Below are 14,810 nucleotides of genomic sequence, written 5' to 3' on the forward strand. Positions count from 1 at the left end.
GAACAACTTCTTAGAGAAGAAACTTAGTAAGGAAGAGTTTTGATTAAAATCCTATCTTATCTTTTCGTAGCATGTGCAATCCTATATTATCTTTTCGTAGCACGTGCAATCCTATTTATCTTTGTGTGGTACGTGTAATCTTATCTTATCTTTTCGTAATACATGTAATCCTATCCTATCTTTCTGTAAGTATAAATAGGACCTTCAGTTATTGAAATCAGACACACTGAAAACATATTGAACAATTCTCTCTCTCCAATTTCTACTCTCTCTATGTGCATTTATTAAGTCATACATTATCCAGTAATTTGAGGTTTACAACACGTTATTTACAACACAAATTAAATTGATTTAAAAGAAATCATTTTTGAAATAATATGCAGTGGACATGCTTGTTCCCATGTGATAGATTTTTAATTTTTGTACATCAATCGCAAGTCTTTATTTATTTAACACAAATAATATTCCGGAATTCATGCTTAAGAACTAATGAATAAATTTCATTATATTATATTTAGAAATATAATCTATATATCTTTTATCATTATATAAAAGATGAAACATTAAAAATTTTGGTACGGTACTTGTCTTTTAGTACACGCTGAATCCACCGGGTTACCCTTATTTATAATATTATTATAATCGAATATATAATAAAAATAATATATATAATATATTTCCTAATATTGATCCAGGTAACTAGGTGATATTAATGACTTTAAACACTAAATAGACAGGTAACCTTTGTGTGTATATATATACACACACTGTTATAGTCTATAAACAAAAGCTAAATATTTAAATCCAGATTTGTTGATCAAATTTCATTGAGCTACTGTTTTGGGTGGAAACTTAGGGTGTATTTAAAGTTGTATTTATTACTAGGGTTCATGAACTTCAAGACTCTATTTGAATGCTCTCGTGTTTCGTGACTCAATATGTCTTCACAAGATGCATACATACCTTGCTGTGTGCTAATGATTAAGTTAAAAAACATAGTTCTGATTTATGGGGTGAGGCCCCTTACATAGGCATGAGATGTCTTTGAATTGGATTAGTACTAGAAGACTTTGTGGGAAAGTCTCAGATTTACAATAGATTTTGGTGTTCAAGAATGTAGGATATTGATTCTTTATCCTATGAGGTTTCTTGGAGACCAATCTCCAAGGAATTACACCCTTATTTGAACTCTTCTTGTGTGCTGATTTTTCCCATATTTTACTAATGACGAAATTATTTAATATTCAAGATTTTGGGCCTTTTCAATTGGGCATTATATATAGCCCAAACGGGCATAATTAATTCCACATTAATTATGTAATTATGAAATATTTTATTCTCTACATTAATTAACTATTTTTTTTATTCTCTATCATTTGCCCACCAACTTCTAGGAAATCGTACAAGATTTCGTAGAAGTTAAGTTTCTTTATTCTCTTGTAGGGTATCATTTTTAAAGTATGAAGCGACCTACACATTTACAAAAATTTTCCTTACCCGAGGCTATAGGATATCCTCTGGAATTTTTACAATTTTCCACGCTCATTTTCTCACCTTATTCCTATATTTAGGAATTTTATGGGGGTTTTTTCCAAATTTCCGGGGATTAATTATAAAAAAATCTCTCAATATATATTTTCCAGAACTACATATAATTTCACTTAAAATTTTCATTAAATTTCTCAATTTCAATTTTTTTTTTGAAAAAATCCGACCAGGAACCCATTTTCGACCAGGATCCTGGTTGAATTATACTCCCTTTTCCTCTGCTCGTGAGTTTTTCGGTCAAGAGGATTTTCGACCAGGATCATGACCGAATTTCGGTCAGGATTTTCCTAGGTTTTGATTCCTGACTGAATTAGCCCTTCTAAAATTTTTGCTCATGAGGCTTTCTGTCAGGATAGATTTCGACCAGGATCCTAACCGAATTCAGGTCAGGATTTTCTTTGGTTTGAATTCCTGGCCGAATTACGACCCCATTATTCCCGGTCACGGGTTTTTCGACCAGGATGAAATTCGATCAGAATCCTGACCGAATTTAGGTCAGGATTTACCCCCTGACTTTATTTTTGACCGAATTAAGATCCCATAATTCCTGGTCGTGGGTTTTTTGATCAGAATCCTCATCGATTTAGGTCAGGATTAATCCCTTGACATTATTTTTGACCAAATTAAGGTCCTATGATTCCTGGTCGTGGGTTTTTTGACTAGGAGGTTTTTCGATCATAATCCTGACCGAATTTAGGTCAAGATTTTCCCCTTATTTTAGTTTTAACCGAATTAAGGTCCTATATTTCCTGGTCGTGGGTTTTTCGACCCAGAGGTTTTTCGATTAGAATCCTAATCGAATTCAGGTCAGGATTTACCCCTTGACTTTATTTTTGACTAAATTAAGGTCCCATATTTCCTGGTCGTGGGTTTTTCAACCAGGAGGTTTTTCGATCGATATCCTGATTGAATTTAGGTCAGGATCGACTAGGAATAAAAGATTTCTGACCTTATTGGTGTCCTTTATGGGCCTTGTATGGCCCAAATTTGTTTGGACTTGCCAAACCGGCCCACATAATTGGGCCTGTTAGTCCTTTCTAGAATCTTCTAGAATTGGGCCCTTGAGCTGGGCTTTTGACTGAGCTTGTCTTTTATTTTTCTTGACTTCCCAGATTGTTCTGGAGTTCTCCAAGTTGCTATTTTATTAATTTTTTTTAATTTTTTAGAATATCTTGGAAGCTTCTAGAATTGGGCCCAAGCTTTTTGGGCTGGGTTTTTGACCAGTTATAACCGGTTAAAATTCTCCTTTTAATGGCCCAATGACCGACTAGGGGTACTATATATGTGTTGGGGTGAAGTTGTTAGATTTTTAATCGCAGCGGAGGCATGGTAAAACACTTTTACACATATAAAATCCAAATAAAAGCATATAAATCGTGATTAAAACATATGAATCGATTACTAACCTTTAATAGCGATCCAAAAAGCAAAGATCGGAGATCCTTAGCAGCTGCTCCTCAAACGTGAAGCACTTCACCGGTATCCACCAAGAAAACGACGTTAAGGAGGAGGAGGAGGTGGAGAGAATTAGTTTTTTTCTAAAATACTTGGGTTAGAATAAAAATAGGGTTTATAATAGTATATTTATAGGCAAAATTTTCAGCTGAAATTTTCCCATAAAATATTATTATTATTAACCCATTTATTATTCTTATTAATAATTAAAACACCTTTTAATTATTAATCCTTTTTCTAAACACTTTAGAAATAATTCTCTCTCTTGATTTAATTTCCAAAATTAAATTCTTAATTAATAATATTAAGAACTTTTCTTAATTAATTTATAATCAATTAAATCTCATTTAATCAATTATTAAATTTGCCAATTAATTATTTATTTCATAAATAAATAATTATCAGCCATTATTAATTAATTTCTCCACCATTAAATCATTCTCTTTTTATGGTGTGACCCTGTAGGTTCAATATTAAGCCGGTAGTAGAAATAAATAATAATAAAACTATTTTATCATTATTTATATAAATTCTCTAATTTATTAAATATGATTAATTAATTAATCATATTTATTCTACATCGTGAGGGATACTTCTCAGCATATTGCGACTATCCGGATAATACGAATTCACTGCTTAGAATACCAAGAACCTATTCAGTGAATAATTACCGTACAATAAACTCCTTCTACCCTACACTGTCTTGATTAAATACAAGGCATGGATCTTGTGTCAAGCCTATCTAATTTAATCACTTGCTTACCATTTACTATGCTTAGTTCTATGCAAATTAGAAACTCCTTTCTAATTTGATTCACTCTGGCCAGAGATTCCTGAACTAGCATAAGTGGATCAGCCTTGAACATTCGCTTCCTTCACTGGAAGGGGTAGATCCTTTATTGATCATACACTATCTTCGTGTACAAATTCCTATACCCAGTAGAGCCCTAATAATTGTCCCTGGAGACTAAGAACTAAACCAAAGCATAGTTCAGTGTACACAAGATGACTATGATGACCTCAAAGTCTAAGGATACTTGTACAACTATCACTATATGAACAACTGCTGACACGTGAGTGAACTCCATCAGTTGTTCAGCTGTGCGAGTCATGTTCAGTGAACTTATTCTATAATAAGCACCTACATACTAGCTATAGTGTCACCATACAAATGTCTATGAGAACAGACATCCTTCATAATAAAGCAAGCATAGTATGTACCGATCTTTGCGGATTATTAATTACCAGTTAGTAATCCTATGATCAGGAACTATTTAAGTTTAGAGTTATCATCTTTTAGGTCTCACTATTATGATCTCATCATAATCCATAAAAAGCTTTACTCTAAACTATGGTAATTCTTATTTAAACACTTAAATAGATAGAGCCCGTAATAAAAACAAAACAAGTCTTTTATTAATATCAATGAAATCAAAACAGATTACATAGAAAGTTATTCCTAAATCCTAATACATGATTGGACTTAGGACATATTCCTTTCAATCTCCCACTTGTACTAAAGCCAATCACTCGGGTATCTAATACCCATCTTGTCTTTATGACGATCAAAGTGACTTTCATAAAGTAGCTTTGTGAGTGGGTCTGCTATGTTGTTATGTGTGTCAACTCTAATTCAATACAACACAAGAAATGTTATCGCGCTCCCACTAACCCTTTTGTAGACACATGGTTCATCTACATTTTTCATAAAACCAAACTCTTTGATTGTCTCATCAAAACGGATGTTCCATCTACGAGAAGCTTGCTTTAAACCATATATGGTTCGCAGCAGCTTACACACTAGGTTTTCATTTCTCTTGGAAAGAAAACCATCTGGCTAATTGCCAGATCTCATATACGTAGTAAGCAGCAATCGCAAGCAAAATCCGAACTGATTTTAACAGGGCTACAGGTAAAAGGTTTCATCAAAGTCAATCCATTGCCTTTGTTTGAATTCTTTTGCCACAAGCCTGGCCTTAAAGGTCTCCACCTGGCCATCTGCTCTAATCATTCTTTTGTATCCCGTATACATAGATTTCATTCCGGATTTCATGGCACTATGCCATTTCTCTGAGTCAACACTACTCATAGCCTCATTATAGGTCTTAGGGTCGTCATCATCAATGATCGACAACTCATTGTCATTCTCAATGACAAGGCCATATTACCTCTCAGGTTGGCGAGACACTCTCCCTGACCTACGAATGGGCTGTTCCACAGAAGGTTGTTCAGTTAGAATAGGTGTTTCCACTTGATCCGTAGTAGTTTGTGCTTCTTGAACTTCATCAAGTTCAATTTTGCTCCCACTGTTTCCTTCAAGGATAAACTCCTTTTCCAAGAAGGTAGCATGTCTGGAGACAAACACCCGATGATCGGTGTAAAAGTAATACCCTAAAGTCTCTTTAGGATATCCCACAAAACTATATTTTACGGATCGATATTCCAGCTTATCTGGGTCAACTTACTTGACATAAGCTGGACATCCCCAAATCTTAACGTGTTTAAGACTCAGTTTCCTTTCTTTCCATATCTCATATGGAGTTTGAGGAACAGATTTGGAAGGCACCTTATTCAGTAAATATGCTGAGGTTTCCAATGCGTAACCCCATAGGAATACTGGAAGATTTGCATAGCTCATCATGGACCGAACTATGTCTAACAAAGTTCGATTTCTCCTTTCAGATACCAATCTGGAGGCGTCCACTGGGAGACTATACCATTTACTTTGAGATAATCCAGAAACTCTCCATTCAAGTATTCACCACCTCGATCTAATCGAAGAATTATAATACTATGTTTGGTTTGTTTCTCCACTTCATACTTATACTCTTTGAACTTTTCAAAGGCTTCAGACTTGTGTTTCATCAAAGACATATCCGAATCTAGATCTATCATCTATGAAAGTAATGAAGTACGAAAAATCCACTTATGGCTTGCGTAGACATTGGTCCACATACATCTGTGTGTACCATTCCTAGCAAATCTGCAGCCCTCTCTCGATGTCCACTAAATGGAGATTTGGTCATTTTACCCAATAGACAAGACTCGCATGTAGGATATGATTCAAAATCAAAGGGGTCTAGTAACCCTTTCTTATGCAATGTCCGAAGTCTATTTTCACTAATATGACCTAGCCTATAGTGTCACAATGAAGTGAGATTTTCATCATCCCTTTTCTTTTATTAGTTTGTTCAATCTGAAGTAAATTATGTCACATTTATACAGACCATTATTTAAAGTACCACGTCCATAAAGAATATTATCTCTAAGAATAGAACATTCATTATTCTCAATAATAAATGAAAATCCAGCCAAGTCTAACATGGGAATAGAAATAATATTCCTCACAATCGAGGGAACAAAATAACAATTATTTAAAACAATGGTCTTGCCCGTAGGCATATGTAAATGAAATGATTTTACATCTTCAGCAGCAACTCTTGCTCCATTTCCCATCAGTAGAATCACCTCCTCTTCCTCAAGAGTCCTACTTCTCCTTAGTCCCTGCAACAAATTGCAGATATGAGAACCACAGGCGGTATCTAATACCCAAGTAGAAATTTGATTTAATGACATATTCACTTCTATCATGAACATACCTGAATCAGAAGCGGTAGTCTCACTACCCTTCTTCTTCTTCAATTCTGCAAGGTAAACCTTGCAGTTCCTCTTCCAGTGCCCCACCTTATTACAGTGAAAGAAAATAACTTTGCTCTTGGGGTCTTCAGCTTTTGGTGGAACCGGCATTTTCTCACCTACTTTCTTCTTCTTGGAAGGGTTCCTCTTCCTTTTCTTAGGATTGGAACCTTCACCAATTAGAAGAACAGAACTCTTCTTAGGGGGAAAATTCGATTCCGCAGTCTTCAACATGTTGTGGAGTTCAGGCAGGCTGACATCCAACTTATTCATGTGAAAGTTCACAACAAACTGCGAGAACGAACTCGGAAGCGATTGCAAGACCAGGTCTTGGCTCAGCTCCCCATCCATGGCAAAACCAAGTTATCCAAGACGTTCAATCAAATTGATCATCTTAAGTACATGGTCATTCACAGACGATCCCTCAGACATCCAACAACCGAACAGCTCCTTCGATATCTCATATCGAGCTGTCCTCCCTGCCACATCATACAACTCTTGTAGATGCATGAGGATAGTGTGAGCATCCATATGCTCATGTTGCTTCTGTAGCTCAATATTCATGGAAGCTAGCATGATGCATTGAGCAACATTTGCATCATCTACCCACTTACGATACACAACATGTTCATCATTATGTGCATCAATAGCAGGTTCAGTAAGCTTAGGTGAGTCAATCACGTATTCCAGCTTCTCAATCCTGAGAATAATTCTCAAGTTTCGAAGCCAGTCAGCATAATTAGGACCAGTCAACTTGTGAGCATCCAGTATGCTCCTAAGTGATAGTGCAGAAGACATAATATATATTGTAAATCTGTAAATGATAAACACATAACAACACTTAGCAAATATTCAATTTCATTTTAAAAACACTATATGAATCGGGTCTTCATTCATAAGTGGCTCCCACTAGTTTACCTAATTTATTCAACCCCCTACATGAAAAATTAAGCATTCATAATGCTAGTGGGAATAGGGATCCTACATTCCATTACACAACCCCGGCTGTAGCACGAACCGCCATGTAATGTTCAATAGGCAGACAACTCTTGTCAATTACATCTTATGTTATTCCCTAATCAAACTTTAGCCTCTTGAATAATTGAGTCACGGCTGTGGCACGACAAACTCAATATTCTAAGTCAAGTCTAACCCAACATTCCGTACAATTGAATCAGTCCTCAAAGGCCCATGGCTGTGGCACGTACCGACCTTTAGATTCTTATTCAATGTACACATCTCTATGTAATAGACAAGTATTTCTTATTTCGAAATCAAAGCCCTCGGCTGTAGCACGAACCGACAATGATTCAAAAATAAGAACTACTTTCTATCATGTTGGAAGGCTGTGACCGACACAAGCCCGTTGTATCATTGGCCAATTACTACTTGATATTATTTAATTTTAGAGGGATTATATTACGTTACAATCAGAATCATATTATAAAGAGATTCTTCCTTTTAAATTAAATATTTCAAATCAATAATCAATAATCAGATGATTCCCAGATCGGGTGGAGCATTGTCAAGAGGCATCACTTAATAACCCTTTCTTACAGATAGAAATCTGTTGTTGACAGAATCATCCTTTCTCTCATATCGAAAATTCATATGCAATTACGTGTTTCATAAACACAAGACTCTCATGATTGTATTCATAATATTATTATTAAGGTTATGAAACAATTTCACTATACTAGGTGGTCTAACAAACGCTTTATGTTCATTTAAGTTCACCTAAATCTATCATCGCATGATAAACTAAGCATATATCACATATATAAACATGAATAAACGTCAAGGTATGCATGTTACATCATCTAGCACATTGGTCTAAGCATTATACATCTCTATGTATCACATGAAGCATTTAAAAGCAATTAAAACAGTCAAACACAGCTTTAAAACACTTCTGTTAGCTATAAACAGTTCGAAACAATTTCATAAAATATCATACAATATACCATTAGAAGCGTCTCGAAAAGACGAATCCAACGGCACCAAAAAAACCCAATTCTGAGCTGGAACGCGCCCTCACGCGCCGAAACAAGGTCCCCCACGCGCGACCATGCGCACACGCACTGTCAGGCGCGTGTCAGAACACCGCCCACGCGCGCCATGCGCCCCACGCGCCTACGACCCTACGCTGACGTCAGCATGACGTCATCTGATGATGTCAGCATGACGTCAACACGTTGACCAGCGCGTGTCTGCCACGCGCCGCGCGTGGTACACGGGCGCGTGTACCCCACACGCGCACTGCAGACGCGCGGTCCTTCGCCCTTCTTGCGATTCGCCGCCGCCTGACAACTTTTCTCCAACGTCGTGCCTGTCTTTTCTTTCTCCGTGCATCACAGATTATGCAACAGACAACAGATGAACATATATATATATATACATACTTACAATTCATATATATATCTTTATTTAATTACGAATTTAATTAAAATAATTTCAAAAATTCATAATAAATAATCCATACATCATAATATTATGAGAAAAATACCCAGACGATCTACAACACTTGTAGAAGCCAGATCAACATTCAAAATTATTCTGAGAAACGATTTCTCATCAGAAAAAATTAATCCATTATATAACTTGTAAAAATCATAATTAATTCATACAAGCACATAAAATTATGAAATTTTTACCACAGATCTATATGCATACAACCTAAGCTCTGATACCATTGTTGGATTTTTAATCACAGCGGAGGCATGGTAAAATTCTTTTACACATATAAAATCCAAATAAAAGCATATAAATCGTGATTAAAACATATGAATTGATTACTAACCTTTAATAGCGATCCAAAAAGCAACGATCAGAGATCCTTAGCAGCTGCTCCTCAAACGTGAAGCACTCCACCGGTATCCACCAAGAAAACGACGTTAAGGAAGAGGAGGAGGTGGAGAGAATTAGGTTTTTTCTAAAATACTTGGGTTAGAATAAAAATAGGGTTTATAATAGTATATTTATAGGCAAAATTTTTAGCTGAAATTTTTCCATAAAATATTATTATTATTAACCCATTTATTATTCTTATTAATAATTAAAACACCTTTTAATTATTAATCCTTTTTCTAAACACTTTAGAAATAATTCTCTCTCTTGATTTAATTTCCAAAATTAAATTCTTAATTAATAATATTAAGAACTTTTCTTAATTAATTTATAATCAATTAAATCTCATTTAATCGATTATTAAATTTGCCAATTAATTATTTATTTCATAAATAAATAATTATCAGCCATTATTAATTAATTTCTCCACCATTAAATCATTCTCTTTTTATGGTGTGACCCTATAGGTTCAATATTAAGCCGGTAGTAGAAATAAATAATAATAAAACTATTTTATCATTATTTATATAAATTCTCTAATTTATTAAATATGATTAATTAATTAATCATATTTATTCTATATCGTGAGGGATACTTCTCAGCATATCGCGACTATCCGGATAATACGAATTCACTGCTTAGAATACCAAGAACCTATTCAGTGAATAGTTACCGTACAATAAACTCCTTCTACCCTACAATGTCCTGATTAAATACAAGGCATGGATCTTGTGTCAAGCCTATCTAATTTAATCACTTGCTTACCATTTACTATGCTTAGTTCTATGCAAATTAGAAACTCCTTTCTAATTTCATTCACTCTGGCCAGAGATTCCTGAACTAGCATAAGTGGATCAGCCTTGAACATTCGCTTCCTTCACTGGAAGGGGTAGATCCTTTATTGATCATACACTATCTTCGTGTACAAATTCCTATACCCAGTAGAGCCCTAATAATTGTCCCTGGAGACTAAGAACTAAACCAAAGCATAGTTCAGTGTACACAAGATGACTATGATGACCTCAAGTCTAAGGATACTTGTACAACTATCACTATGTGAACAACTGCTGACACGTGAGTGAACTCCATCAGTTGTTCAGCTGTGCGAGTCATGTTCAGTGAACTTATTCTATAATAAGCACCTACATACTAGCTATAGTGTCACCACACAAATGTCTATGAGAATAGACATCCTTCATAATGAAGCAAGCATAGTATGTACCGATCTTTGCGGATTATTAATTACCAGTTAGTAATCCTATGATCAGGAACTATTTAAGTTTAGAGTTATCATCTTTTAGGTCTCACTATTATGATCTCATCATAATCCATAAAAAGCTTTACTCTAAACTATGGTAATTCTTATTTAAACACTTAAATAGATAGAGCCCGTAATAAAAACAAAACAAGTCTTTTATTAATATCAATGAAATCAAAACAGATTACATAAAAAGTTATTCCTAAATCCTAATACATGATTGGACTTAGGACATATTCCTTTCAGAAGTGAGATCATTTCACAATTTACTTTCTCATTTCCAAATCTCTCTTTCCATTTCTCCTCTCCCAACCTCCTAAGGTTTTTCTTGTGGTCGGCCAAATTTTTTGGTCAGGATTTCTGGGTTTGTGCTCGAAGATCAATTGAATCTTCATCTTCTTCATCCAATTTCCGCTTTCAAGCATTCATCCCATATCCATCAATGGCGGATGAGAGAGCAGAGAGGGCTGCTAAAATTGCCTCAACTTCTAAAAGAGTTAACGAAATTCAAGTTCGTTCATCTTATATGTCTTTGTTAGATATGATCAATACTAGGGGAGACGAATACCCATCCGATACTCACTTAGATTCTTTATATTACTGCAACAAATGGTATGATGTAGTTGACATTAACAAACTTAACACAACTTACAATGTTCGTTGTAATAACCCCAATTTTTGGAATTTTTGTACACTGATGAATAGTAACTTTTTTCTGATGATGCTGATTAAGAAAAAATATCATACCACGCTATATAGGAGTACTGTTATGGAAATTATAAGATCGTATTAGTATTCCATAAAATAAATGAGTGTTTGTAAAGATCGTCAGAATCAAAATTCGAACACTTTAATTTTTCCCGAAAATCCACCAGATACCGAAAGAATTGAGTATAAGGTAACATGATTAAAAGGATTTAAATTCAAGGATTATAAGAGAGGATCATAAAAGGAATATAAAAGATTGTAAAAGGTTTAGGGGAACCCAAGTAATGAGATCCCGAATATGATCCTTCAAACGATCAATGTGAATGAGAGTTAAGCGAACCGTAAAATAAATAAACGACTAAGGAACAAGCACATACAAGTAGAATGGGTAGGAAGCTTCCAAGAGAAGCTAAAATATGTGGTTAAAAGAGAAGGTGACATCATCACACCATAAGATTTGAATATGTGGCATGGAAGTGATGTCATCTAGGTGATGCAAGCATTTTAATAAAGTAAATTCTAGATAGTTTAGCAAGGATCAATTGCAACCAAGCATTCTTTCACACATTCCAAGATAAAGCCAAGGGAAAAACTCATCTTCCTCACCCAACCAAAAAGCTCTCGGCCAAAACAAACTTAGCAACTTCAAACTGCCATATCTCCTTCAATGCGCACTCAAATGTTGTGTTCTATAGCTCGTTGGAAAGGTATTGAGATGGCCTACAACTCTTGTTCACAAGTCTTGTCCAAATAAACATGTTAAGACCCTCAGTTTTATATTTCTTTCAATTGGACTTTTAGAAACTTCAAAGCCTAACTTTGTGTTCTTGATTTCTTTGGAAAGATCAAGCTTGTAGGAGGCTCCCTAAGGCTTCCTAGCAACTTAACACCTCCCAAGGAAGGTATAAACTTCAAACCCTAGCCTTTACTTTGATTATTAGTGAGTTTGATGGTTGGTTTTCTAAATGAGAAGCATGATCTTTGATTATTAGTAGTTTGATTTGAATTTGGAGTGATTTAGTGAATGAATCTTGTTATAGTTAATAGAACTTGATTGTGGTTGATTGAGATGAAGAATCTGGAGAATAAGGACTGGTATAGTATTATTTAGTTGAGGTTTTGATGTGTTAATAATTTTGGGTTTTTTGGTGAGGTTTTGGTGTAGTGAGAAACTTGGAAAACTCGTAAACATAGTCATCGTAATGCCCGTTTTTCTTGGACTGTTGTACATGAATCTCGGAACACATAACTCACTGACCAATCGGTAACATTGCCATTATTAGCTAGAGCGTGTCGTAAACTTCGTTTTGATATGTGGTTTGCTTGGTTCTGATGTACGGTTTAGGAGAAACGACCGTTTTAAGTAACGGCGTTTCGCGAACGAACCTTTACCCCTCGCTTTACTTTGAGACCTTGTTTAAGGCCCTTAAAAGACTAATTGTATTACGAAACAATTATGTAAGGTGGGCTAGGCAGTTGGTAGAGTCTTCGTAAAGATTCACCTTAAAATTCATAACGGTTAATTTTATAAAAATAGTGGAGCCGAGGTTACTCGAGCGACTTATGTGAATTGTTAAGCGCAAAAGCGAACGTTATGGTCCAATTGGTTAAAGTCTAGTTTCTTAAGCGACCGTGGTTTAATTCCGACTTATGTTATTGTTCATAGGTTATCGGACCCACTCTAAGCTTAAGTCTACCCTGGAACGCTCAGGCAAGTTTTCTGCCCGTAATACTGTTGTTGTGATGTAATTATATTGATGCATTATCTTGAGATAAGTGCATGGCTGTTATTAACAAATCTTGCGATATATTGGAGCATGTTGATATGGTATATATGCATGCCTGTGTCATAATCTTGATATCTAATTGGTGATTCAAATGCTTATAAACTGCATAATACCTATGCTAGAGATACGCAGTAGTAGCGTATACCCTTAGTATAGGGGACCCGAAGGTGAACATTTTCTAAATCGGGAGGCGGTGTTCCCGAGTATATCATATATATATATTAATAATTTTCAAAACTATTAATCGAATAATGTTTATTCGATAGTTTTATATTATAAATGAATATTATTTTGAATATTCATTCGAGGACTTATGACTTCACTTATTTTATTTAATGAATATTATTTCGAATATTCATTCGAGGACTTATGACTCCGATTATTTTATTAAATAATATTCTTTATTTTATTAAAGAATAATGTTTCGATATTTCAAACTTATTTTCGATTATTCAAATAAAGATCGTACTTTCGTATAAGTATATCTTTGGTTATTTATTATTCATTTCAAGTATGAGTTTTAGAACTTCTACTTCAATTATTTTATAGAAACTATCCTTTAAGTCGGCATAAGCGACAAGCCGGGGTACGGTCTATCAAAGTGTAAGTGGATGGGTGGCAGTCCATCAATGCGTAAGAGGCCGGGTGGCGGTCCAGCACAAGGTCCTAATACGGCCAGGGTGATGACCGGTGGGGGATTCATCCATCTACTAGTAGAAAAGGTTACTTAATTGGTATCTTTTCCTGATCAGCAAGATATCGGATTTATGCCAAAGCTTTCTTCTTTCCAAATTCATTGGATATTAAAACTCTGTTTATAATTTGCATAACAGAGGTTTTCAAGGAGTGTATGAGATATATATATATATATAGGTGAATATATATTAGGACTTTATGAAGTATCTCATAACTTCATTACTTTCAAATGATATTTCAAAGATTGAATCTATTCAAGTTTTATCTTGTAGTCTCATCTGTGTGATGGCCTTTTGAAACTGATTTTAACTTGAACGGTGGTAGTTCAAGTAGTATTTGGAAAAGATATAAGTATATTGGAGTATCTTGTAACTTCATCTTTTCAACTTATATCTAGTTAATGATTATCTTATGCATGACAAAGATTTTCAGAAAAACGTTGAGATAAGGTTAGATATATGAGATCACCTTGCAACGATATTTTTATACAGTTATAAACTGGAACCCTATGTATATTATACATGGAAGAGGATTTCCAAGATTTTGAAAAGTATATATACATATATACTGATTATTTTGTGACTTGGTCGCGTTAAGATATCAAATTTGGTTCATTTCTTCTTGACCAAGACTTTTATGAGTACTATGAGAATGCTCATATATTGTAAATTATTATACATATTATTTCGATGGGCTTGTTACTCACCCTTGCTTTCTTCTTTCATCACACAACAACAGATAGACAAGATGAACAGGACCAAGCTCCCAATTCGTGAGCGGATAGGAAACGTTCCGCAGTTTCCAGTAGACATTGATGCCGTTGTGGCTGAGGTAGGAACTACCAATAGGCTAGGCTTTCAACTTTTGATGTACCA

The sequence above is a fragment of the Apium graveolens genome, chromosome 9 (genome assembly GCF_009905375.1).
Source record: "Apium graveolens cultivar Ventura chromosome 9, ASM990537v1, whole genome shotgun sequence".
NCBI classification, from domain to species: Eukaryota; Viridiplantae; Streptophyta; class Magnoliopsida; order Apiales; family Apiaceae; genus Apium; species Apium graveolens.